The sequence below is a fragment of the Chiloscyllium plagiosum genome, unplaced genomic scaffold (genome assembly GCF_037043375.1).
Source record: "Chiloscyllium plagiosum isolate Xiang-an unplaced genomic scaffold, Cpla_swu_hap1 HiC_scaffold_8, whole genome shotgun sequence".
Lineage (NCBI taxonomy): Eukaryota > Metazoa > Chordata > Chondrichthyes > Orectolobiformes > Hemiscylliidae > Chiloscyllium > Chiloscyllium plagiosum.
Genome location: NW_028270146.1, coordinates 10,121,217 through 10,146,354, shown reverse-complemented (window position 1 = coordinate 10,146,354; position 25,138 = coordinate 10,121,217). Strand labels below are relative to the sequence as shown.

At 49.3% G+C, this 25,138-nt stretch overlaps 1 pseudogene; it reads right to left on the bottom strand.

Moving 5' to 3' along the window:
* Positions 1-566: 566 nt before the first annotated feature.
* Positions 567-25,138, bottom strand: part of LOC148149339 (uncharacterized) — a 93,213-nt pseudogene continuing 68,641 nt past the window's right edge.

Below are 25,138 nucleotides of genomic sequence, written 5' to 3'. Positions count from 1 at the left end.
TTCTCTGTGTGAGACTGTCTGTGCCACACTGGTCAGACTGATTCTAATTTAAAGAACGGATTTACAGAATCTCACATGGATTCATGCAGTTTTTGAGCAAAGTAAAATGTAATTCTGCAAGTACAGATTCACCCCACAAACTTATATGTGTATGTGTGCATGTGGGTGTATGTGGGGGAGTGGGTGTGGGGGAGGGGGCAGGGGTTATGAGTGTCTGTGAGAGAGTGTGTATGTGCGTGAGTGTGAGTGTAAAGGAGTATAAGTCTGTGAGAGGGTGCGTGTGTGAGCATACGAGAGAGAGAGTCTGCATGAGAGTGTGTGTGTGTGTATTGTGTAGTGGGGTCACCTGTAGTGTGACATGAACCCAAGATCCCGGTTGAGGCCATCCCTATGGGTACTGAACTTGGTTATCAGCCTCTGCTCGGCCACTTTTCGTTGTTACCTGTCCCGAAGTCTGCCTTGGAGGACGGTCACCCGAAGGTCCACGATCACATGTCCCGGACCGCAGAAATGTTCCCCAACCGGGAGGGAACACTCCTGTCTGTTGATTGTTGTGCGGTGCCCATTCATCCGTTGCTGTAGCGTCTGCTTCGTCTCACCAATGTCCCGGGGCTCAGGGCACCCTTGCCTGCAGTGTATGAGATAGACAACGTTGGCTGAGACACATGAGTACCTGCCACATACATGGTGGGAGGTGTCCCACATGTAATGGTGGTAATAGTTAAGTTTAGGAAACATAACCAGCATGGATAAAGTTGGATAAAAGGGTCTATTCACATGCTGTATGACTCTCCGATCGAAAGATAATCTTTAACTAATATACCTGTTGTAATGTTGCTGAGTCATTGCTTTTACATGTCAAAAACAATGGGATAATCTTGGAAAACCACTTCCTAATTGAAATGGAAAATATAGTCATCAACAAGATATTGTTTATTACCAGTGAAAGGCTTGGCTGATATTTTTTACCTGGCTGATATTTTTGTATCAAAACATGTGGTGCTGCAAAAGCACAGCAGGTCAGGCAGCATCTGAGGAGCAGGAGCAGGATCCTGATGATGAGCTTATGCTCGAAACATCGATTCTCCTGCTCCTTGGATGTTGCCTGACCTGCTGTGCTTTTCCAGCAACACACTCTCAACTCTGACCTCCAACCTCTGCAGTCTTCACTCTCGCCTGATAATTTTGCATCATCGTTAGCCACGGGTGAGTTCCCGTAAGACTGAAGGCTGGCGGATGTTGGTGCCCTTTGTCAAGAAGGGCGGCAAAGAGAAACCTGGGAACTATAGCCCAGCCAGCCTAACATCTGTGGTAGGTAGGTTAATTGAGAAGATTATGAGAGATAAGATACATGTGCATTTGGAAAGACAGGGTTTGATTAGGAGCAGGTAGTACAGCTTTGTGAGTGGGAGATCCTGCCTCACAAATTTGTCACAGTTCTTTGATGAAGTGACCAGGAAGGTTGATGAGGGCAGGGTGGTAGACGTAGTCTATATGGATCTCAGTAAGGCCTTTGATGACGTTCCACATGGTAGGCTGCTCTGGAAGGTTAAATCACATGGAATCCAGGGGGAGCTGTCAGATTGGACACACAATTGGTAGCAAGCAGAGGGTAATAGAGGGAGGATGCTTGTCGGATTGGAGGCCTGTTACTGGTGGAGTGCCTCAGGGGGTCGGTACTGGGCCCATTGCTGTTTGTTATCTATATCAATGATTTGGATAAGAATATACAAGGCGTGACACTAAAATAGGAGATATCATAGACAGTGAGGAAGGTTATTAGAAATTGCAGCAGGACCTAGATCAGCTGAGAAAGTGAGGTGAGAAATAGCAAAAGGAGATTAATATGGATAAGTTTGAAGTGCTGTATTTTGGAAAGTCAAGTCAAGGTAGGAGTCTCATGGTGAATGGTAGGGCCTTAAGGAGTGTCGTGGAACAGAGGGACCTTGGAGTTCAGGTGCACGGGTCTCTGACAGTGGAGTCACAGGTAGACAGGGCAGGGAAGGCGGCTTTTGGCAAACTGGCCTTGCTAATAGGAAAGATGTTATTAAACTGGAAAGAGTGCAGAAGAAATTTACAAAGATGAATCCAGGATCTGCATTATAACGAGAGGTTGGAGAAGCTAGGACCTTTTTCTTTAGAGTGTAGAAGATTGAGGGGTGAACCTTATAGAGGTGTATAAGATGATAAGAGATATGGATGGGGTGAAAGCACTCAGCCTTTTCCCCAGGGTTGGGGAATCGAGGACGAGAGGGCATCAGTTTAAGGTTAGAGAGGAAAGAATGAAAGGGAACCTGAGGGGCAACTCTTTTACACAGAGGGTGGTACGCATATGGAATGAGCTGCCAGTGGAAGTGGTTGAGGTGGGTACATTAACAACATTTAAAAGGCATTTGGATAAATACATGGATAGGAAAGGATTAGAAGGGTATGGGCCAAGTACAGGGAAATGGGGTTAGCATGGATGGACATTTTGGTCGGCATGGACCAGTTTGGGCCAAAGGGCCTGTCTGTGTGCTGTAGGACTCTATGACTAACTACTTAGGAATTACGCTGATATGAACATAGCCACCCCATGTTCTTCACAGCCTGCAACACATTATCGATGAGGATCAGCACCTCGCCAAGACCTTCCCCAAGCCTCAACTTCTCATCTTTAAAAAGCCACCAAACCTTAAACAGATTCGTAGCAAACTGCCCAGCCTTCGGCACAACAGCTCTATACAACCCTGCCACAGCAGCTGCTGCAAGACATGTCAGAGTATCGGCACGGGTAATGCCATTACACATGTGGACACTACCCATCATGTATGCAGTGAGTACTCATGTGACTCGGCCAACATTGTCTATCTCATACACTGCAGGCAAGGATGCCCTGAGCCATGGCACATCGGTGAGATGGAGCAGAGGCTACAACAACGGATGAATGGGCACCGCACAACAATCCACAGACAGGAGTGTTCCCTCCTAGTTGGAGAACACTTCAGCGGTCCGGGACATTCGATCTCGGACCTTTGTATAACCATCCTCCAAGGCGGACTTTGGGTCAAGCAACAATGCAAAGTGACCCAGCAGAGGCTGATAGCTAAGTTCAGTACCCACTGCACACACACAGACACACACAGACACTCTCTGTCTGACACACACACACATGCACACATACATAGACACACACACACACACACACACTCTCACACAGACACTCTCACACAGACACACACAGAGACACTCTCTGTCTGACACACACACACACATACACATATACATAGACACACACACACATACACAGACATACACACACACAGACACACACACACTGTCTCACACATCTACATTATCATAAACCCACGCAGACACTCCCTCACACACAAGTTCTCTCTTACACACACACACATTCAGTCCACACACTCACACCAATACATGCACCCTCTCACACATACCCCATCATACTCACACACATACTTAACCAAGCTTATACACACACACACATATATATATATACACACACACGCACACTCTTATCACATGCACTCACACGCACACACTCACATGCACACACTCACATGCTCACACTCACATGCTCACACTCACACGCACACGCACACACTCACACGCACAATCAATCTGCCGTTCCTACACGCGCACTTTTAAAAGCTTATGGGGTGGATTTGTTTTTGCTGAATTACATTTTATTTTGCTCAAAAACTGCATGAATCCATGTAAAACCCTGTAAAACTATACCGAGGGTATGTCAGTCTGACATAGCATTGGGACACAGACAGACTTCACACCTACTGTTTAAAAAGCGGAGCTATCTTGGGAATGTTATTTAAAGACATTCTGGGATTTACAGATCAAAGCGCAGAAACCTGTATATCCCATTGTAAAAAATGAAAGTTTTAATCTAAGATTGTTTAATGTATCATATCTCCATGACACTGCACTCCTTTGGCTATAAATTCAGTGAGCATGATCTTAACCCCCACAACTACCTGATGAAGGGGCAGCACTCTGAGAGCTAATAATTCCAAATAAACCTGTTGGACTATAACCTGTGATTTTTAACTTTGTCCACCCCAGTCCAACACTGGCACTTCCACGTTACTGGTATGACTGACATCATTACAGAAATCCAAAAGATCCCAAGCCTAAGGCTGACATTTTTCTGCAACTTTGCAAGGCCCATTCTTTTATCGAATTCAACCTTTGACCTTCCTTGTTAGCTGAAACTTTATTGCTGGAACAGCACAGCAGGTCAGGCAGCATCTAGGGAACAGAAGATTCGACGTTTCGGGCACATGCCCTTCTTCAGGAATGAAGAAGGGCATGTGCCCGAAACGTCGAATCTTCTGTTCCCTAGATGCTGCCTGACCTGCTGTGCTGTTCCAGCAATAAAGTTTCAGCTTTGATCTCCAGCGTCTGCAGACCTCACTTTCTCCTTCCTTGTTAGCCATTGTCTAACAGAAACCAATACGTTACAACTTTAACTACACTACTGTTGGGGACTGCTAATTCAGAGAATCCCTACAGTGTGGGAGCAGCCCATTTGGCCCATCGAATATACACCAATCCTCTGGTGGGCATTTCACCTAGACCCAGCCCCTTACCCTGTCCCTGTCCCTGTCCCTGTAACTCTGAAAGTCCCATGGCTAACCTACACACCTTTGGACTGTGGGAGGAAACCCACGCAGATACGGGGAGAATGTGCAAACTCCACACAGACAGTCACCTGAGGCTGGAATTGAACCCAGGTCCCTGGTGCTGTGAGGCAGTGATGCTGACCACTGAGCCACCATGCCACCCATATTCTCTTAAGACCAAACACACACATGCACACAATTGCACAAGACAACACAATTTGGCAGTGATGATGTGGGTTTTAATGGGGAACATTTCCTTTCGGGCTAAGGGTTTGAAGTCAAAGGGTAACCAAAAAAAACCCTGAAGAATTCTCCCAGTTTGCTTGGTTTCTTGTCACTGACGTTACAATGCTGACAGCTGGAGAATCAATGGCAGGTCTTTTCATCAGACCTCTGTTGAAAGGGTATCAGTTAGACCTAACTCTCAGCATGGAAGTAGCATTCAGGTTTCAGAGTTAAAAGGAAGCTAAAATGTTACTTTCTGAAGCTTGCCCAGGTTTCTGTTGGGCTGTTTTTGGAGCTGGGGCTGTGATTGAGCTAATGACCAATGGAAAGGGAAGTTAACACTCACTCAAGCACGTGTGTGTGTGTGTATTTATTTGTGTGTCTGTGTGTGTATGTGTGCATCTGTGTGTATTTATTTGTGTGTGTCTGTGTGTGTATTTGTGTGTGTTCATGTGTGTGTTTGTGTGTGTTCCAAGTGTATTTGTGCATGTGTGTGTGTGTGTCTGTGTGTGCATTTGTGCGTGTCTGTATGCACTTATTTGTGTGTGTGTCTTTGTGTATTTGTGTGTCTGTGTGTGTATATGTATTTGTGTGTGTGTGTCTGTGTGTGTTAGTGTGTTTGTGTGTATTTGTGCGTTTCTGCGTGTATGTGTGTTAGTGTGTCTGTGTGTATTTGTGCATGTTTGTGTGTGTCTGTATGTATATGTGTGTGTGCGCATATGTGTCTGTGTCTGTGTGTGAGTGTCTGTGTGTGTGTCTGTGTGTCTGTGTCTGTGTGTGTGTCTGTGTCTGTGTGTGTCTGTGTGCATGTGTGTGTGCGTGTGTGTGTCTGTGTGCGTCTGTGTGTGTATCTGTGTGTGTCTGTATGCGTGTGTGTCTGCGTGCATTTGTGTGTGTCTGTGTGCGTGTGTGTGTGCGTGTGTGTGTGCGTGTGTGTGTGCGTGTGTCTGTGTGCGTGCGTGTGTGTCTGCGTACGTGTGTGTGTGTGTGCATGTGTGTGTGTCTGTGTGTGTGCGTGCGTGTAAATGTAACAAATCCTATCTTGAAGATAAATTATTTTCGCTTATTGCCTGAGGCAATTGTTTTTTTCCCACATTGCATCAAACATTGTAGATTTGCATACATATTTTCCTACAACATCCTTTAGTAGCTGTGTTATGGAAATGCTGCATCTATTTAATCATGCAGCCAGTTTACTGAAGCAAGGCTGTTTGCTGACACCACATTGCCAGGGAGCACTGTGATGCCAAGCATTCGCAATGCCAATGATTTCACTGCCAGTGCTGCCACAATCACATCAAACAATAGGATCAAGGGAAGGGCTATATTAAGATGTTTGAAATCAATTCAGTTCAAATCCTGTTATGGAGGTTTTTACATAGTGCCACTCCAACACTTGGCTGTCCTACTCACTGCAAGAGAAGGCCATTCAGCCCTTCAAACCTGCTCTGCCATTCGATACAATCATGGCTGGTCATCCAACTCCATCGCCTGTTTCTACTCTCTCCCCCATACCCTTTGGTCCGTTTCACATTAAGAACTATATTGAACCCTTCTTTAAAATCATTCAGTGTTTTGCCCTCAACCAGGATTGGAGGATTTGAGCTATAGGGAGAGGCTGAATAGGTTGGGGCTGTTTTCCCTGGAATGTCAGAGGCTGAGGGATAACTTTATAGAAGTTTATAAAATCATGAGGGGCATGGATATGGTAAATAGGCAAGGTCCAGAACTAGAGGGTATAGGTTTAGGGTGAGAGGGGAAAGATATAAAAGAGACCTAAGGGGCAACTTTTTCATGCAGAGGGTGGTACATGTATGGAATGAGCTGCCAGAGGAAGTAGTGGAGGCTGGTATCACAATATTTAAAAGGCATCTGGTTGGGTATATGAACAGGAAGGGTTTGGAGGGATATGGGCCAAATGGGACTGGATCTGTTTCCGTGCTATACATCTCTAGAACTCTATGACTTTCTGGGGCAGACACAGTCTTGCAGTTATGCCCTTTAGGGCCTGACTAGCTTTATCTGTAGTATTGCTGCCAAGCCACTCTTGTTGGGGGGGCATTGAAATCCCCCACCCACAGTACATTCTGTGCCTTTGCCATCCTCAGTGCTTCCTCAAAGTGTTGTTCAAAATGGAGGAGTACTGTTTCATCATCTGAGGGAGGACGGTACGTGGTAACCAGCAGGAGGTTTCCTTGCCCATGTTTAACCTGAAGCTATGAGACATCATAGGACCCAGAGTCAATGTTAGAGTCTCCAATGGCACCTCCCTCCCAACTTATCTCACTCTACCATCACCTCTGCTGGTGGGACAGGACATATCCAGGGATGGTGATGGCAGGGTCTGGGACACTGTCCGTAAGGTATGATCCTGTGTGGTTATGACTATGTCAGACTGTTGCTTGACGAGTCTGTGAGACAGTCCTCCCAATTTTAGCACAAACTCTCCAATGTTAGTGAGGAGAAGTGTGTAGGTTTGACAGGACTGTTTCAGCCATTGGCCTTTCCTGTGCCTTGGTCCTTGCCAGGTGGTCTGTTGAGACTTTGTAGTGATTGAAACAACTGAATGGCTTGCACGGCCATTTCAGAGGGCTGTTGAGAGTCACCACATTGCTGTCGGTCTGGAGTCACATGTAGGCCAGGCTAGGTAAGGATAGCAGTTTCCCCCCCTAAAGGACATTAGTGAACTCAATGGGTTTTTTCGACAATCGACAGTGCCTTCATCAATTGTCTCTTAGTTTCAGATTTCTTTTAATTGAATTCAAATTCCACTATCTGCCATGGCAGGATTCAAACGCAGATCTCCAGATTTCTTTGGGTTAATAATCCAGCAATAATACCACAAGGCCATCGCCTTCCCCACGTCCCTGAATAAAGGGACACCAACTTACACCTGAGATGAGGAGGAATCTTTCTCTCAGAGGGTTGTGAGTCTTTGGAACTCCTTGCCACAGAGAGCTGTGAGGGCAGAGTCCTTGTCTATATTCAACGCTGAGAGAGAGAGAGAGTTTCTTGATCAGTCGGGGAGTCAAGGGAAAGGGCAGGAAAGTGGAGTGAGGAGTGTCGGATCAGCCCCGATTCTACTGAATGGTGGAACACGCACAACAGACTGAAGGGCCTACTCCTGCTCCTATTTTTATGGTCTTCTGGGTTAATAGATTCATAGAGTCATAGAGATGTACAGAATGGAACAGACCTTTTGGTCCAACTCACCCATGCTGACCAGATATCCTAAATTAATCTAGACTCTTTTGCCAACATTTGGCCTATACCCCCCTAAACCCTTCCTACTCATGTACCCATCCAGATGCCTTTTAAATGCTATAACTGCACCAGCTGCCACCACTTCCTCTGGCAGCTCCTTCCATACACGCACCACCCTCTGAGTGAAAAAGTTCCTCCTCTTAAATCTTTCCCCTCTCACCTCAAACCTATTCCTTCTAGTTTTGGACTCCCCCACTCCAGGGAAAAGGCCTCGGCTGTTCACCCATTCCATGCTCCTCATGATTTTATAAACCTCTGTAAGGTGCATGGGTAGGAAAGTTTAGAGGGATATGGGCCAAATGTATGATAAATGGGAATGCAATCAGTTTAGGACTTTTGGTTGGCACAGACATGTTGGACTGAAGGGTCTGTTTCCGTGCTGTATAACTCTATGACTCTGTTCCTGATTGTCTGGGATTCTGATTATAACCTGCACTGAGCAACATCTGCCACTAGATGGAGGCTGGACAATGTAAATGCAGTTAAACATTGCACAACACCATTCCAGTATTCTCTGTCATGATTTGGAGATGCTGGTGTTGGACTGGGGTGTACAAAGTTAAAAATCATACAACACCAGATTATAGTTCAACAGGTTTAATTGGGAGCACTAGCTTTCGGAGCGACAATCATCTGATGAAGGAGCGTCACTCTGAAAGCTAGTGTGCTTCCAAACAAACCTGTTGGACTATAACCTGGTGTTGTGTGATTTTTAGCATTCTCTGTGTACACTTACATTGATCTGAAGCAGCCAGTGGACAAAGTTAAAACTAGCACAGCACCATGTTCTAGTCCAACAGATTTATTCAGAAGCACTAGCTTTCAGAGCTCTGCTCCTCCGTCAGGTAACTAGTGCTGTTAAGTCTTTCATCTTTTAGAATGGGTTGCAGGTATTGATTCATTAATGTGTAAGTCCCAGAACTTCTTTCAAGTCACATTCTTAAGATAACATAAGATTTTATTAAAAAAAGGTGACATCTCAGCTCAGACAATATACTAAAGGTGTGAGTTAAAAATCGCACATCACCAGGTAGTAGTCTATTTTGTGTGATTTTTAACTTTGTCCAACCCAGTCCAACACTGGCTCTACCACATAAAGGTGTGAGATTAGAGTCGATCTGTATCCTAATTTTGAGACACACTGGTTCTGTTTCCAAAGTAGGAATTGATATAATATATGGATTGACTGCCTGCAGATTGTGTGCTTTTTGAGCAAAAATAGAATGTTTCTGCAAATTGTATGTGTGTGCATGTATGTGAGGGAGAGAGAGAGTGTGTGTGTGTGTGCATGTGAGTGTGCACGTGTGAGTGTGTGTGCACATGAGTGTGTTTTTGTGTGTGCGTGCTCAGTGGAGTGTGTGCGTGAGTGTGACAGAGTATAAACCTGTGAGATGTGTGTGTGTGTGTGAGAGAGAATGAGCGAGTGTTTCTGAAAGACAGCGTGTGTCTGAGAGAGAGTTTGCATGTCTGTCTAAGATTTAACAGCAATCCGGGATTGTTCAATATATCGTTTTAATTGCTATAAATTCTGTGTCTTATTATCCTGCCCCTCTAGTTACCTGATGAAGGAGCAGCGCTCTGAAAGCTAGTGCTTCCAACTAAACCTGTTGGACTGTAACCTGGTGTTGTGTGAGTTTTAACTTTATCCACACCAGTCCAACACTGGCTCCTTCACATCAATGTAAATGTACACAGAGAATGCTGGAAAAACTCAGCAGATCTGGCAGCATCTGTAAACAGAGAAACAGAGCTAATGTTTCGAGTCCAGTGACCCTTCTGCACAACTGAAAGTGGTTGGAAATCAGGATTTACAAGCAAAATTGTTAAACAAACTTATTTGGGGATATGGGTCAAAGGCAGATATAGGGAGTTAGACCACAGATGACCCATGATCTCATTGAATCTCATTGAAAGCTTGAGGGGCTGAATGGCCTCCTCCTATTCTGTTGTTCCTCTGTTAGGCTTTTTGACAGAGGGAGAGGACGGACAACAGGAACAGATGGTGTGGTGTTGCAGTACAGTAGGTGAGGAAGTTATTAATTGAAAAGAATGAGAAATGGAGATGTAAAATGGGTGTAATTTAAGGTGGGAAAGGAAGAAGATGGTTCCTTTCTACAGAGAACAACCTTATCTTATTTGTGTCTTGTTTACTTCACTATCTTTGCTTTATTTTATTGAGTTTCTCCTGCAACTCCTGTGTTTGTTTCTGATTTCCAGCATCTGCAGCATTTTTCTCTTATTTGAATGTACAATGAGTGCATTTTAAAAAAAAACTTGTATATTATCTATCGTTTGTATTTAGTAATCTATTTTAGTTTGCCAATTCTTTCAGCTTGTAATGCACATGTTTATTGCAACATTTGAATTGTTGCAACAGTTGTTCTGGGTGAGAACTATCCCAAGGATTTAACCAAAGGGTTTAACATGTATCTTATGGGAAACCCGGATTCACTTAAAGTCATTTCACTTAAAGTTGTAATTTTCAGGAATGTAACTACAACTGAATATGAGGATATACTCTATACCAAATAAAGAGAATGATTTGACTCACATAGAACAGGACATTGATAGGTTGGCTGAGTGCACAGACTTGTGGCAAATGGAAGTTAGTGAAGGGGGGTTTGAAGTATTGCAGAAGGGACAATGCATGGCAGTATAGACTTTTCTTATTCATTCATGGAATGAGGGCATCACTGGCTGAGCCATGCCATTATTGCCCAACCTAATTACCAAGAGGATAGTTAAGATTCAACCACATTGCTGTGGGTCTGGAGTCCCATGTAGGCCAGACCAAGTAAGGATGGCAGTTTCTTTCCCTAAAGGTGCTGCAGATGCACTGGTACAGTACCCAGCAACGCGTATGTCTCAATCCCTGAAGGTGGCAAGAGATAGATAGAGCTCTTAAAGATAGTGGAATCAAGGGTTATGGGGATAAGGCAGGAACAGGATACTGATTGCGGATGATCAGCCATGATTGTAATGAATGGTAGTGCTGGCTCGATGGGCCAAATGGCCTACTCCTGCACCTATTGTCTATTGTCTATTCTAAGAGTCAAAAGGAAAGCATATGGCATCCTGGACTTCACAAATAGAAACGCTGAGTAACAAAATTGTTTTAGATTTCCTACAGTGTGGAAACAGGCCCTTCGGCCCAACAAGTCCACACCGACCCTCCGAAGAGTAACCCACCCAGACCCATTCCCCTACAATTTACCCCTTCACCTAACACTATGGGCAATTTAGCATGGCCAATTCACCTAACCTGCACATCTTTGGACTGTGGGAGGAAACCTACGCAGACACGGGGAGAATGTGCAAACTCCACACAGACAGTTGCCTGAGGGGGGAATTGAACCCGGGTCTCTGAGGCAGCAGTGCTAACCACTGAGCCACTGTGCCACCCAGCATGACTTTGGGGAAGTCACGCTGAACTTTTATAAATTGGCTTGTTCAGAGAAGACAGAAGGTAGTTGTGGAGAAGTGTTTTCTGACTGAAGGTCTGTGACCAGTGGTGTTCCACAAGGATCAGTGCTGGGCCCTTTGCTGTTTGTGATATATATGAATGATTTGGATGAAAATGTAGCTGGTCTGGTTAGTAAGTTTGCTGATGACATGAACATTGGTGGAGTTGTGGATAGTGAGGAAGGTCATCAAAGGATACAGCAGGATGTAGAGCAGTTGGAAAGTCGGGCAGAGAAATGGCAGATGGAGTTTAATCTGGACAAGTGTGACATGATGCATTGTGGGAGGTCAAATGCAAGAGGAAAGTACACAGTCAATGGCAGTACCATGTGGAACATTGATTTTAGAGGGATTTGGGGTACAAGACCAAAGTGGCAACACAAGTAGATAACATGGTAAAGAAGCTGGAAATGTGTTGCTGGAAAAGCGCAGCAGGTCAGGCAGCATCCAGGGAACAGGAGAATTGACGTTTCGGGCATAAGCCCTTCTTCTGAAGAAGGGCTTATGCCCAAAACATCGATTCTCCTGTTCCCTGGATGCTGCCTGACCTGCTGCGCTTTTCCAGCAACACATTTCCAGCTCTGATCTCCAGCATCTGCAGACCTCACTTTCTCCTCCAACATGGTAAAGAAGGCAAATGGCATATTGTTTTCATCGGCTGGGGCACTGAGCATAGAAATTGGCAAGTCTTGTCGGCAGTTGTATAAGACTTTAGTGAGGCCACATTTGGGATATTGTGTGCAGACTGGTCCCCACACTAAAGGAAGGATGTGGAGGTTTTGGAAAGGGTGCAGAAGAGGTTTAGGGGGAATGTTGCCTGTATTGGAGTGCATTAGCTACAGGGAGAGGTTGGACAAACTTGGGTTGCTTTCACTGGAGCTTCGGAGGCTCTAGGGTGACCACGTACAAGTGTATAAAATTATTGGAGACATGGATAGGGTGGATAGTCAGTTTCTTCCAGAGTGGGAATGTCAAAGACGAGCAGGCATAAGTTTCACATGAGAGGGGGAAAGTTTAAAGGAGATGCGGGAAGCAGGTTTTGTTACACAGAGTGTGGTCGGTGCTTCCAGGGCAAGTAGAAGCAGATACAACAACAATATATAAGAGGCATTTAGCCAGACACACGAACAGGCAGAAAATAGAGGGATACCGACCATGTACAGATAAGATGGGCTGAAGGATCTGTTACTGTGCCATCGAACTCTACGTTCTTAAAGCTCTGCCTAGCTCCCAACTTGAGTATTGAGCTTTGGTCACTTCACTTGAGGAATAATGTGAGGGTCTTACTGAAGGTGATTTGCTAGATGAGTTTTGGAGATACAGGGTTAGTTACAGTCAGGCTGGGGTTACGTTTCTTGAAGAAAGAAGATTGAGACAGAGGGAGTGGTGATTTCAGGGAAAGCCTCTCCCACTAACTGACGCTATGAGGACATTGGGCAGGAGTCACAGGGGAAATGTGAGGATGAACCCTTTCAGGCAGAGTGTGGGAATGACTAGGATCTCACTGCCCACAAAGATGGCAGAAGTGGAAATAGTTATGTCCAAAGGAAACTGGATAATCTCCTGAAGCAAATACCTTTTTTAGTGCTTCTGGGATTGGGTAGAGATGGGTGTTCTTTGTCTAATTCATTTTTGGGAGCAGTGTCATTGACTTGGCCCAGCATTTATTACCCCCTCTGTAGTTGCCCCTTGAGAAGGTGGGGTGAGCTGCCTTCTTGAACCGCTGCAGTCCATGTCATAGAGTCATGGAGATGTACAGCATGGAAACAGACCCTTCAGTCCAACCCGTCCATGCCGACCAGATATCCCAACCCAATCTAGTCCCACCTGCCAGCACCCGGCCCATATCCCTCCAAACCCTTCCTATTCATATACCCATCCAAATGCCTCTTAAATGTTGCAATTGTACCAGTCTCCACCACTTCCTTTGGCAGCTCATTCCATACTGTGTGAAAAAGTTGCCCCGTAGGTCTCTTTTATATTTTTCCCCTCTCACCCTCGAGTTCTGGACTCCCTGATCCCAGGGAAAAGACTCCGCCTATTTACCCTATCCATGCATGTGCCGTGGGTTGATCCACAATGCCCTTAGGAAGCGAATTCCGGGATTCTGACCCAGCGACAGTGAAGGAACGGCAATATATTTCCAAGTCAGGATGGTGAGTGGCTCGGAGGGGAACTTGCAGAGGGCTGTATTCCCATGTATTTGTTGCCCTTGTCCTTCTAGATGGAAGTGGTCATGGGTTTGGAGGGTGCTGTCTGAGGATCTTTGATGAGTTTCTGCAGTGCATCTTGTAGATGGTACACACTGCTGCTACTGAGCGCCGGTGGTGGAGGGAGTTGATGTTTGTGGATGTGGTGCCAGTCAAGCGGCTGCTTTGTCCTGGATGGTGTCAAGCTTCTTGAGTGTTGTTGGAGCTGCCCCCATCCAGGGCAAGTGGGGAGTATTCCATCACACTCCTGACTTGTGTCTTGTTGATGGTGGGCAGGCTTTGGGGAGTCAGGAGGTGAGTTACCCACCGCAGTATCCGTAGCCTCTGACCTGCTCTCATTACCATTGTGTTTATGTGGTGAGTTCAGTTGAGTTTCTGATCAGTGGTAACTCCCAGGATGTTGATAGTGAGGCCTTCAATAACAGTCAGAAGTCACACAACACCAGGTTTCAGTCCAACAGGTTTATTCCGGAGCTCTGCTCCGAAAGCTTGTGATTTCAAATAAACCCGTTTGACTGTAATCTGGTGTCATGTGTCTTTGAACCGAGTCCACCCAAGTCCAACACTGGCATCTCCACCTCAATAATAGTATAGTTGAATGTCAAGGTGTGCTGGTTGGATAATCTCTTACTGGAGATGGTCATTGCCTGGCATTTGTGCAGCAGAAGTATTTCTGACTGGATCAATTGAGGGGTGACAGTGTGCACCCGATGGACCAAATGGCTACCTTCTGTGCCATAAATGACCCAGTGGGGAAAGAGGCGGAGATTGGGAAAAAGCTCGAACACAGAGGCCACATCTCCGATGCATCAGAAGAACATTTGCGTGTGCATGAATTGTTGTAGTTCATTGAAGACAAGCGGAGAGCGCAGACGAGGCCTCGCCAACTCCAATCCAAATGAAGGAATTTTTAAAAATCTCAACGCGACCCACAGGCTCAGGGAGACTTATATTGATGTAAGAGAAAGAGAGGGTGGATTTAATGGGCTCACAGAGGTAGGTGAGCAATCCCCAAGGAAGTACTTATGGACCACCTTGTCCAAACCTTTGAGGAAGGTTTTGGGATCAAGCGTCCACCTGCCCTTCCATCGACAAGTATCTATCCTGTTTGCTCTCTGTGTTATTGGTGAACTGGTCACAAACTCTTGCAGAGCCAAAGCCTAATATTCTCCTGAGTAAAGTCCACGGGAAAATTTCCACACATTAGAATTGATACCACAGACTGTTTGCCTGAAATCTGCTTCAGTGCATTTTTGGGCAGGAGATTCGACAGATGAGGAATGGTTGGGCATGATTCCTTAAAGTTGACCAATGAGACAATGCCAAACATAATGATTTGGGGCTCTGAGATTCCTGATACAGCTGGACTATTGGTCAATCCTTATTTTTCCTCAAAACTTAAAGCCAGCTATCTTCATTTTTTCCAATTCCCTTTCCAAAATTTGAGGAAGAGACTTGGTTCAACACGTTTAGTCGTCTTTGGAAGAAAGCACCATTTTATAGAACCCTGCTATGTGACTTCACAAAGTTACATTCTCGTGACATCACGCACTCTACCCATAATGCACTCTTCCTATTCATGATGTCACTGGTTGTAAGGGGTTTTGTTTTCAGGATGTCGATTTGTGTGAAACAATCAAATTACTCTCATCAAGGGCTAAAGTGACCGATGACAGAGACGCAAAAATTATGACCACAGGTCAGTAAAAGACAGTTCATTAACCAGTCCTGAGAGCAGCGAGAAACCAACACAAGGAGGGACAGTACTGAGGGAGCACTGCACTGATGGAGGGACAGTACTGAGGGAGCACTGCACTGATGGAGGGACAATACTGAGGGAGCACTGCACTAATGGAAGGACAGCACTGAGGGAGCACTGCACTGATGGAGGGACAGCACTGAGGGAGCACTGCACTGATGGAGGGACAGCACTGAGGGAGCACTGCACTGATGGAGGGACAGGACTGAGGGAGCACTGCACTGATGGAGGGACAGGACTAAGGGAGCACTGCATTGGTCGAGGGACAGTACTGAGGGTGCTCTGCACTGATGGAGGGACAGTACTGAGAGAGCACTGCACTGATGGAGGGACAGCACTGAGGGAGCACTGCACTGATGGAGGGACAGGACTGAGGGAGCACTGCATTGGTCGAGGGACAGTACTAAGGGAGCTCTGCACTGATGGAGGGAAAGCACTGAAGGAGCACTGCACTGATGGACGGACAGTAATGAGGGAGCACTGCACTAATGGAAGGACAGCACTGAGGGAGCACTGAACTGATGGAGGGACAGCACTGAGGGAGCACTGCACTGATGGAGGGACAGCACTGAGGGAGCACTGCACTGATGGAGGGACAGCACTGAGGGAGCACTGCATTGGTCGAGGGACAGTACTGAGGGTGCTCTGCACTGATGGAGGGAAAGTGCTGAGGGAGCACTGCACTGATGGAGGGACAGTGCTGAGGGAGCTCTGCACTGATCGAGGGACAGTACTGAGGGAGCACTGCACTGATGGAGGGACAGTTCGAAGGGAGCTCTGCACTGATGGAGGGACAGTGCTGAGGGAGGTTTACACTGAGGGAGGGACAGTACTGAGGGAGCACTGCACTAATGGAGGGAGAGAACTGAGGGAGCACTGCACTGATGGAGGGACAGTACTGAGGGAGCACCGCACTGAGCGAGGGACAGTACTGAGGGAGCACTGCACTAATGGAGGGAGAGAACTGAGGGAGCTCTGCACTGATGGAGTGTCAGTATTGAGGGAGCAGTGCACTGATGGAGGGACAGTACTGAGGGATCACTGCACAATAGAAGGACAATACTGAGGGAGCGCCGTACTGTTGGAGGGACAGGTCTGAGGGAGCTCTGCACTGATGGAGGGACAGTACTGAGAGAGCACTGCACTAATGGAAGGACAGTACTGAGGGAGCTCTGCACTGATGGAGGGACAGCACTGAGGGAGCACTGCACTGATGGAGGGACAGGACTGAGGGAGCACTTCATTGATCGAGGGACAGTACTGAGGGAGCTCTGTACTGATGGAGGGACAGTGCTGAGGGAGCTCTGCACTGATGGAGGGATAGTACTGAGGGAACTCTGCACTGATCGAGGGACAGTACTGAGGGAGCACTGCACTAATGGCGGGAGAGAACAGAGGGAGCACTGCACTGATGGAGGGACAGGACTGAGGGAGCACTGCACGGATGGAGGGACAGTACTGAGGGAGCACCGCACTGATCGAGGGACAGTACTGAGGGAGCTCTGCACTGATGGAGGGACAGTACTGAGGGAGCACTGCACTGATGGAGGGACAGTACTGAGGGAGCTCCGCACTGATGGAGGGATAGTACTGAGGGAGCACTGCACTGATGGAGGGATAGTACTGAGGGAGGTCTGCACTGATCGAGGGATAGTACTGAGGGAACTCTGCACTGATCGAGGGAACGTACCGAGGGAGCACTGCACTGATGGAGGGATAGTACTGAGGGAGCTCTGCACTGATGGAGGGATAGTACTGAGGGAGGTCTGCACTGATCGAGGGATAGTACTGAGGGAACTCTGCACTGATCGAGGGAACGTACCAAGGGAGCACTGCACTGATGGAGGGATAGTACTGAGGGAACTCTGCACTGATCGAGGGAATGTACCGAGGGAGCACTGCACTGATGGAGGGATAGTACTGAGGGAGCACTGCACTGATGGAGGGAAAATACTGAGGGAGCACCGCACTGATGGAGGGATAGTACTGAGGGAGCACCGCACTGATGAAGGGATAGTACTGAGGGAGCACTGCACTGATGGAGGGACGGTACTGAGGGAGCACTGCACTGATGGAGGGAAAGCACTGAAGGAGCACTGCACTGATGGACGGACAGTAATGAGGGAGCACTGCACTAATGGAAGGACAGCACTGAGGGAGCACTGAACTGATGGAGGGACAGCACTGAGGGAGCACTGCACTGATGGAGGGACAGCACTGAGGGAGCACTGCATTGGTCGAGGGACAGTACTGAGGGTGCTCTGCACTGATGGAGGGAAAGTGCTGAGGGAGCACTGCACTGATGGAGGGACAGTGCTGAGGGAGCTCTGCACTGATCGAGGGACAGTACTGAGGGAGCACTGCACTGATGGAGGGACAGTTCGAAGGGATCTCTGCACTGATGGAGGGACAGTGCTGAGGGAGGTTTACACTGAGGGAGGGACAGTACTGAGGGAGCACTGCACTAATGGAGGGAGAGAACTGAGGGAGCACTGCACTGATGGAGGGACAGTACTGAGGGAGCACCGCACTGAGCGAGGGACAGTACTGAGGGAGCACTGCACTAATGGAGGGAGAGAACTGAGGGAGCTCTGCACTGATGGAGTGTCAGTATTGAGGGAGCAGTGCACTGATGGAGGGACAGTACTGAGGGATCACTGCACAATAGAAGGACAATACTGAGGGAGCGCCGTACTGTTGGAGGGACAGGTCTGAGGGAGCTCTGCACTGATGGAGGGACAGTACTGAGAGAGCACTGCACTAATGGAAGGACAGTACTGAGGGAGCTCTGCACTGATGGAGGGACAGCACTGAGGGAGCACTGCACTGATGGAGGGACAGGACTGAGGGAGCACTTCATTGATCGAGGGACAGTACTGAGGGAGCTCTGTACTGATGGAGGGACAGTGCTGAGGGAGCTCTGCACTGATGGAGGGATAGTACTGAGGGAACTCTGCACTGATCGAGGGACAGTACTGAGGGAGCACTGCACTAATGGCGGGAGAGAACAGAGGGAGCACTGCACTGATGGAGGGACAGGACTGAGGGAGCACTGCACGGATGGAGGGACAGTACTGAGGGAGCACCGCACTGATCGAGGGACAGTACTGAGGGAGCTCTGCACTGATGGAGGGACAGTACTGAGGGAGCACTGCACTGATGGAGGGACAGTACTGAGGGAGCTCCGCACTGATGGAGGGATAGTACTGAGGGAGCACTGCACTGATGGAGGGATAGTACTGAGGGAGGTCTGCACTGATCGAGGGATAGTACTGAGGGAACTCTGCACTGATCGAGGGAACGTACCGAGGGAGCACTGCACTGATGGAGGGATAGTACTGAGGGAGCTCTGCACTGATGGAGGGATAGTACTGAGGGAGGTCTGCACTGATCGAGGGATAGTACTGAGGGAACTCTGCACTGATCGAGGGAACGTACCAAGGGAGCACTGCACTGATGGAGGGATAGTACTGAGGGAACTCTGCACTGATCGAGGGAATGTACCGAGGGAGCACTGCACTGATGGAGGGATAGTACTGAGGGAGCACTGCACTGATGGAGGAAAAATACTGAGGGAGCACCGCACTGATGGAGGGATAGTACTGAGGGAGCACCGCACTGATGAAGGGATAGTACTGAGGGAGCACTGCACTGATGGAGGGACGGTACTGAGGGAGCACTGCACTGATGGAGGGATAGTACTGAGGGAGCACTGCACTGATGGAGGGACAGTACTGAGGGAGCACTGCACTGATGGACGGACAGTACTGAGGGAGCACTGCACTGATGGAGGGATACTACTGAGGGAGCACTGTACAGATCGAGGGGCAGTACTGAGGGAACTCTGCACTGATGGAGGGACAGATCGGAGGGGGCACTGCACTGATTGAGAAATAGTACTAAGGGAGCTCTGTAATAATCAATGTACAGTACTGAGGGAGCACTGCACTGATGGAGGGTCAGGACTGAGGGAGCTCTGCACTGATGGACGGACAGTACTGAGGGAGCACTGTAATAATCAATGTACAGTAGTGAGGGAGCACTGTACAGATCGAGGGACAGTACTGAGGGAACTCTGCACTGATGGAGAGATAGTACTGAGGGAGCACTGCACGAATCGAGGGATAGCACTGACGGAGCTCTGCACTGATGGAAGGACAGTACTGAGGGAGCTCTGCACTGATGGACGGACAGTACTGAGGGAGGTCTGCACTGATGGAGGGACAGTACTGAGGGAGCACTGCACTAATGGAGGGACAGTACTGAGGGAGCACTGCACTGATGGAGGGACAGTACTGAGGGACCACTGCACTGATGGAGGGACAGTACTGAGGGAGCACTGCACTGATGGAGGGACAGTACTGAGAGAGCACTGCACTGATGGAGGGATAGTACTGAGGGAGCACTGCACTAATGGGAGGACAATACTGAGGGAGCACCGTACTGTTGGAGGGAGAGTACTGAGGGATCACTGCACTAATGGAAGGACAGTACTGAGGGAGCTCTGCACTGATGGAGGGACAGTACTGAGGGAGCTCTGCACTGATGGAGGGACAGGACTGAGGGAGCACTGCATTGATGGAGGGAACAGCACTGAGGGATCACTGCACTAATGGAAGGACAGAACTGAGGGAGCTCTGCACTGATGGAGGGACAGTACTGAGGGAACTCTGCACTGATGGAGGGACAGTACTGAGGGAGCACTGCACTGATGGAGGGACAGGACTGAGGGAGCACAGCATTGATCGAGGGACAGTACTGAGGGAGCTCTGCACTGATGGAGCGACAGCACTGAGGGAGCACTGCACTGATGGAGGGACAGGTCTGAGGGAGCTCTGCACTGATGGAGGGACAGTACTGAGGGAGCTCTGCACTGATGGAGGGACAGTACTGAGGGAGCACTGCACTGATGGAGGGACAGTACTGAGGGAGCACTGCACTGATTGAGGGACAGTACTGAGGGAACTCTGCACTGATGGAGGGATAGTATTGAGGGTGGTCTGCACTGATGGAGGGACAGTACTGTGGGAGCTCTGCACTGATGGAGGGACATCACTGTGGGGGCACTGCACTGATTGAGGGACAGTACTGAGGGAGCTCTGCACTAATGGAGGGAGAGAACTGAGGCAGCTCTGCACTGATGGAGGGACAGTACTGAGGGAGCACTGCACTGATGGAGGGACAGTACTGAGGGAGAACTGCACTGATGGAGGGACAGTATTGAGGGTGCTCTGCACTGATGGAGGGATAGTACTGAAGGAGCACTGCACTGATGGAGGGACAGTACTGGGGGAGCTCTGCACTGATGGAGGGATAGTACTGATGGAGCACTGGACTGATGGTGGGACAGTACTGACGAAGGTCTGCACTGATGGAGGTACAGTACTGAGGGAGGTCTGCACTGATGGAGGGACAGTACTGAGGGAGGTCTGCACTGATGGAGGGGCAGTACTGATGGAGCACTGCACTGATGGAGGGACAGTACTGATGGAGAACTGCACTGATGGAGGGACAGTACTGAGGGTGCTCTGCACTGATCGAGGGACAGTACTGAGGGAGCTCTGCACTGATAAAGGGACAGTACTGTGGGAGCACTGCACTGATGGAGGTACAGTACTGAGGGAGCACTGCACTGATGGAGGGACAGTACTGAGGGAGATCTGCACTGATGGAGGGGCAGTACTGATGGAGCACTGCACTGATGGAGGGACAGTACTGATGGAGAACTGCACTGATCGAGGGACAGTACTGAGGGAGCTCTGCACTGATAAAGGGACAGTACTGTGGGAGCACTGCACTGATGGAGGGACAGTACTGAGGGAGCACTGCACTGATGGAGGGACAGTATTGAGGGAACCTTGCACTAATGGACGGACAGTACTGTGGGAGCACTGCACTCATGGAGGGACAGTACTGAGGGAGCATTGCACTGATGGAGGGACAGTACGGAGGTTGCACTGCACTGATGAAGGGACAGTACTGAGGGATCACTGCACTGATGGAGGAACAGTACTGAGGGAGGGCTGCACTGATGGAGGGACAGTACTGAGGGAGCACCGCACTGATGGAGGGACAGAACTGAGGGAGCTCTGCACTGATGGAGGGACAGTACTGAGGGAGTACCGCACTGATGGAGGGACAGTACTGAGGGAGCACTGCACTGATGGAGGGACAGTATTGAGGGAGCACTGCACTCATGGAGGGACAGTATTAAGGGAGCACTGCACTGATCGAGGGACAGTACTGAGGGAGCACTGCACTGATGGAGGGACAGTACTGAGGGAGCTCTGCACTCATGGAGGGACAGTATTGAGGGAGCACTGCACTGATGGAGGGACAGTACTGAGGGAGCACTGCACTGATGGAGGGACAGTACTGAGGGAGCTCTGCACTGATGGAGCGACAGCACTGAGGGAGCACTGCATTGTTCGAGGGACAGGACTGAGGGAGCTCTGCACTGATGGAGGGACAGTACTGAGGGATCAGTGCACTAATAGAAGGACAATACTGAGGGAGCCCCGTACTGTTGGAGGGACAGTACGAAGGGGGTTTTGCACTGATGGAGGGACAGTACTGAGGGAGCACTGCACTAATAGAAGGACAGTACTGAGCGAGCTCTGCACTGATGGAAGGACAGTACTGAGGGAGCACTGCACTGATGGAGGGACAGCACTCAGGGAGCTCTGCACTGATGGAGGGACAATACTGAGAGGAGCTCTGCACTGATTGAGGAACAGTACTGAGGGAGCACTGCGCTAATGGAGGGAGAGAACTGAGGAAGCTCTGCACTGATGGAGGGAGAGTACTGAGGGAACTCTGCAATAATGGAGGGAGAGAACAGAGGGAGAAGTGCACTAATGGAAGGGCAGTGCTGTGGGTGCTCTGCACTGATAGAGGGACAGGACTGAGGGAGCTCTCTACTGATGGACGGATAGTACTGAGGGAGCTCTGCACTGATGGAGGGACAGTACTGAGGAGCTCTGCACTGATGGAGGGACAGTACTGAGGGAGCACTGCACTGATGGAGGGACAGTACTGAGGGCGCACTGCACTGATTGAGGGACAGGACTGAGGATGCACTGCACTGATGGAGGGACAGTACTGAGGGAGCGCTGCACTGATGGAGGGACAGTACTGAGGGAGCTCTGCACTAATGGAGGGACAGTACTAAGGGAGCGCTGCACTGATGGAGGGACAGTACTGAGGGAGCTCTGCACTGATGGAGGGATAGTATTGAGGGTGGTCTGCAATGATGGAGGGACAGTACTATGGGAGCTCTGCACTGATGGTGGGACAGCACTGTGGGAGCTCTGCACTGATGGAGGGACAGTACTGAGGGAGCACTGCACTAATGGAAGGGCAGTACTGAGGGAGCTCTGCACTGATAGAGGGACAGGACTGAGGGAGCTCAAAACTGATGGAGGGACAGTACTGAGGGTGCTCTGCACTGATCGAGGGACAGTACTGAGGGAGCTCTGCACTGATAAAGGGACAGTCCTGTGGGAGCACTGCACTGATGGAGGTACAGCACTGAGGGAGCACTGAACTGATGGAGGGACAGTACTGAGGGAGATCTGCACTGATGGAGGGGCAGTACTGATGGAGCACTGCACTGATGGAGGGACAGTACTGATGGAGAACTGCACTGATCGAGGGACAGTACTGAGGGAGCTCTGCACTGATAAAGGGACAGTACTGTGGGAGCACTGCACTGATGGAGGGACAGTACTGAGGGAGCACTGCACTGATGGAGGGAGAGTACTGAGGGAGATCTGCACAGATGGAGGGACAGTACTGAGGGAGCACAGCACTGATGGAGGGTCAGTACTGAGGGAGGTCTGCACTGATGGAAGGACAGTACTGAGGGTGCTCTGCACTGATGGAGGGAGAGTACTGAGGGAGGTCTGCACTGATGGAGGGACAGTACTGAGGGAGCACTGCACTGATGGAGGGAGAGTACTGAGGGAGCCTTGCACTAATGGAGGGACAGTACTGAGGGAGCACTGCACTCATGGAGGGAGAGTACTGAGGGAGCATTGCACTGATGGAGGGACAGTACTGAGGTTGCACTGCACTGATGAAGGGACAGGACTGAGGGAGAACTGCACTGATGGAGGGACAGAACTGAGGGTGCTCTACACTAATGGAGGGAGAGAACTGAGGCAGCTCTGCACAGATGGAGGGAGAGTACTGAGGGAGGTCTGCACTGATGGAGGGACAGTACTGAGGGAGCACTGCACTGATGGAGGGACAGTACTGAGGGAGCCTTGCACTAATGGAGAGACAGTACTGAGGGAGCACTGCACTCATGGAGGGACTGTACTGAGGGAGCATTGCACTGATGGAGGGACAGTACTGAGGTTGCACTGCACTGATGAAGGGACAGGACTGAGGGATCACTGCACTGATGGAGGGACAGTACTGAGGGAGGTCTGCACTGATTGAGGGACAGTACTGAGGGAGCACTGCACTGATGGAGGGATTGTACTGAGGGAGCACCGCACTGATGGAGGGACAGAACTGAGGGAGCTCTGCACTGATGGAGGGACAGTACTGAGGGAGTACCGCACTGATGGAGGGACAGTACTGAGGGAGCACTGCACTGATGGAGGGACAGTATTGAGGGAGCACTGCACTGATGGAGGGACAGTATTGAGGGAGCACTGCATTGTTTGAGGGACAGGACTGAGGGAGCTCTGCACTGATGGAGGGACAGTACTGAGGGATCACTGCACTAATAGAAGGACAATACTGAGGGAGCAACGTACTCTTGGAGGGACAGTACGACGGGGGTTTTGCACTGATGGAGGGACAGTACTGAGGGAGCACTGCACTAATGGAAGGACAGTACTGAGCGAGCTCTGCACTGATGGAGGGATAGTACTGAGGGAGCACTGCACTGATGGACGGACAGTACTGAGGGAGCACTGCACTGATGGAGGGATACTACTGAGGGAGCACTGTACAGATCGAGGGACAGTACTGAGGGAACTCTGCACTGATGGAGGGACAGATCGGAGGGGGCACTGCACTGATTGAGAAATAGTACTGAGGGAGCTCTGGAATAATCAATGTACAGTACTGAGGGAGCACTGCACTGATGGAGGGTCAGGACTGAGGGAGCACTGCACTGATGGACGAACAGCACTGAGGGAGCTCTGCACTGATGGACGGACAGTACTGAGGGAGCACTGTAATAATCAATGTACAGTAGTGAGGGAGCACTGTACAGATCGAGGGACAGTACTGAGGGAACTCTGCACTGATGGAGAGATAGTACTGAGGGAGCACTGCACGAATCGAGGGATAGCACTGACGGAGCTCTGCACTGATGGAAGGACAGTACTGAGGGAGCTCTGCACTGATGGACGGACAGTACTGAGGGAGCTCTGCACTGATGGAGGGACAGTACTGAGGGAGCACTGCACTAATGGAGGGACAGTACTGAGGGAGCACTGCACTGATGGAGGGACAGTACTGAGGGAGCACTGCACTGATGGAGGGACAGTACTGAGGGAGCACTGCACTGATGGAGGGATAGTACTGAGGGAGCACTGCACTAATGGGAGGACAATACT